Consider the following 3,482-nt stretch of genomic DNA (forward strand, 5'->3'; position numbering starts at 1 on the left):
CAGGTGGTAGTGGGCTAGTGGTTATTGTTAACATTGATATGGTAACGCCAGTATCTGTTTGGGGCATTGAACTGGAGCCACAAGAGACAAGAACCTTTGCATTAATGTTGCAGTTGTTGGATAAGTTTTGTGTCAACAAGTACAAGAGGAAAACAGTAAATTGAAGCTCTTTAAGTGTATATATTGCTTCAGTTTGTGGTTATGCAGACAACAAAGTAATGTTGATGGTTTTCAAATGTTATAATTGTAAGTTTAAATATCGTCATGATTATTCAGTACGTTTTGGTAAGAATGCATGGCTAGGTTGCTTGTTTTGAGATTGTCCTAAGCTTGAATGTTTCAGGAAATAAACAAATGGTAAAGAAAATTTGACACTTTGTTTGAGTATATTTGGCTTATGAGCCTGTGCATGGAATAGGTGTTTTTCTGGCTTGTAATTCAGGTCATTTGCCACTTTTCTAGGCATCCATGATATTTGCGTTATTTACAGAAATGATTATTCTTATTTTAAGAATTCGTTATTTCACGCATTCTTATTTCAAGATTCCTTATTCTTATTTTAAGAATTCTTATTTCACGCATTCTTATTTCAAGAATTGTTATTCTTATTTTAAGAATTCTTATTTCAAGAATTATTCTTATTTCAAGAATTATTATTCTTATTTTAAGAATTCTTATTTCAAGAATTATTCTTATTTCAAGAATTATTATTCTTATTTTAAGAATTCTTAATAAGTCTAATTATCTCACTGCACTGGCAGATTATTACACTTGTTTCAAGTCTGTATAAACTCAAATCACATATTTTTTTTCTTGTTATAAGATGGATGATTTTTGCAGTGAGTTCCCGATGTTCCGGTTTTAACCGGACTTGAACCGAAGCTTTTTACAAGTCCAGTACCGGTTCGGCGTACCGGTACGCAGCACTAGTAACTTCTGACTAACTTCTGTTAGCTATATACATATTGTTTTATCCAACCAGTTTTGGTTATTTTGGATATTTTCTCAGGACATTGTTACTGTATGTGAGGTTATTAGATGATTATTATATTGTTGCATCAAGCAGCATTTTACTGTTGTAGAGAAAAAATGTGATACACACATTATTACTGTTAAGAACCTTTGGCAATATAGTGTATCATTGTGCTGTTTTGTAACTTTTTTTAGGGATGCATTATGTCAAAGGTTTATCGCCTATTTTTAAGGTGTGCGGCGCGTCCTTTAAAATGTTTGTGCAACTGCTGTTGTTCCATTCATTCAGGCGATGTTTATTCACACTTCCTTGCAAATGCGTCTCCTTGGGGGGTGATTGATGAGGCCAGGGTTCACCGCTGAAGGAAGCGTCCTCTGGCTTGTTGGGCATACGAATGTGTGGCAGACTCTGAGAGCTAAGTGCATGGTAGGGAAAATATCTCAATGGTCACGTGAACATAAACCAAATTGATCCTGAGATTATAGTTAATGGGTCAAAGGTTAGAGGTGATTAACAGGGACAGCAGAAATAATATTAATATTGATCCAGGAATCAATAATATTTTATTAAATCAGAATATCACTCAATATGCAATCTTGAATACACATTAGCGTGTCACTTTGTCAATAAGAAGTCATTCCATGATGTCAGTGAAAAACAATTATTTGTTCTTAAAGCTTTCGGATTTAGATAAAAATGTATTCGCTGTAAACTGGTGTCCTTTTATTTGTTCTCCAACTCAAGTTATGGACTGTTCCATTTGACATCCTGTACTACGGTGGCCGACATGTGCAGACGCGCTATAACATCACAATACATTTATATTAGGAGAAACATCAGCAGCATCAGAAGTTCAGTCAGACAACTCACGTGTTTCTTTAACATGTTTATTAGAAGCAGCATATAGTTAAGTTTGGCGACTAGGCTCGGGCATCATCACTCCATGATATACATAGCACGATGAGTGATGATCAAATAACTAACCCCCGAGCCTACAGGTGGAAGCTGGGGTGGAAGCTGGGGTGGTGGTGGGGCAGGCAAGCAGCAGCGACGTAGAGGTAGCTGCAGCAATAGCAGCAGCAAGCAATGCATAGAGAGAGATCTGGCAGGTTAAATAGAGCGGCATATTAAGGAGACTCTGTTTGGTTGGTTGTAGAGTGGCAAGGGGGCGTTATGTAGGAATGCCGCATAAGTGCTCGAGTTGACTGCCTGAACTAGCTTGCAGCCTTCGCCCCATTTATGCAACTATAAAAACTGAAATATGCCAAAACACACGCAGGAGAATAAACATCCTCACCAACTTGACAACACATGCAGTGTTTAAAAAACATTCACCATCCTGAGGAAACATTCACAGCGTTTACTAAAAGTCCTGAATAAGCAAAACACAAATAAAAAAACGCTGAAAGAAGCTAAAAAAAAATAAAACCAGGGGACACTAATTGATGATGTTACACACAGCTGGGACGGGAGCGCTTGTTGATGTTCGGGGGGATTATAAAGTTGGCCAACATCACTGTGAGTGTTGGTGGAAAGTTACCAAAAACATAATTTTATCAGCTATTTAACAATTGTATTGCATGATTCCGACATTGCCGATCTGCTGTACGCTAGTTGGCTAACCAAGCTAACCTAGTAGAAGCATTTTCATCAAGTTGGTGAATGTGTTCTGAATGATGTGCATGTGTTGCCATATTAGTGAATATGTTTCTTCATTTGTATGTGTTTTGGCACCTTGCTGGTTCTATGTTTCAATCATTTTTGAAGCTGCAGCGCATTTTTGCTAAAGTAAATGTTTTGGGTCGTTGTATTTCATTTCATTTCAAACCTTTATTTATACAGATGAATCCCATTGAGATCATTGATCTCTTTTTCAAGGGAGACCTGCTCAAGTAGTTCCATATGAAACATAAAAACATAAATAGAGCAACAAAAGGACATCATACTGTTACGGTGTGTGTAGGAAGCAGGACCCAAATGCAGATTAAAGTGACAAAATAACTCCTTTATTTCAAGGCTAAACTCTAAACAAAGACTGAACTAATCAAGACTAATCATACAAACAAGACACAGGTGAGGAGGGAGGAGAAAAAAACAGGGACACCAGGTGAACACAATCGGGTAAATTAGACACACCAGGGAAACTAACGACAGGGAACCACAGACCGATCTAAACAAGACAAAACACAACGCAGACAGAAAACCAAAGACAGATCTAGACAAGACACAACGCAAACAGAAAACCAAAGACAGATCTAGACAAAACAAAACACAACACAGACAGATCGTGACATTACCCCCCCCTCAAGGGACAGATCCCAGACGTCCCAAAACAAAACCACAAAAGTCCAAAACCTCAAGCAGGGTGCGTGGAGGGGGTCAGGAGGACGGGACTTATCACTAGGCCACCAGGGTGGGTGGAGGGGGTCAGGAGGACGGGACTGAGCTGACCGCCCAGGGGCACAGCAGAGGACCAGGAAGGGATCTCGGGCGGACGGGCCCGGGGGCA

General features: G+C 38.9%; 1 long non-coding RNA gene across 1 annotated transcript in view; it reads left to right on the forward strand.

Annotated features, from left to right (window-relative positions):
- Positions 1 to 722: 722 nt before the first annotated feature.
- Positions 723 to 3,482, forward strand: part of LOC104950302 (uncharacterized) — a 12,183-nt gene continuing 9,423 nt past the window's right edge. Inside the window, exons 1-2 of the long non-coding RNA XR_798902.1 lie at positions 723 to 735; positions 2,867 to 2,868. This is a non-coding gene — a long non-coding RNA (uncharacterized lncRNA). The remainder of the gene's footprint in view (positions 736 to 2,866; positions 2,869 to 3,482) is intronic.

Source organism: Notothenia coriiceps, unplaced genomic scaffold (genome assembly GCF_000735185.1).
Source record: "Notothenia coriiceps isolate Sejong01 unplaced genomic scaffold, NC01 NC01_scaffold00017391, whole genome shotgun sequence".
Lineage (NCBI taxonomy): Eukaryota > Metazoa > Chordata > Actinopteri > Perciformes > Nototheniidae > Notothenia > Notothenia coriiceps.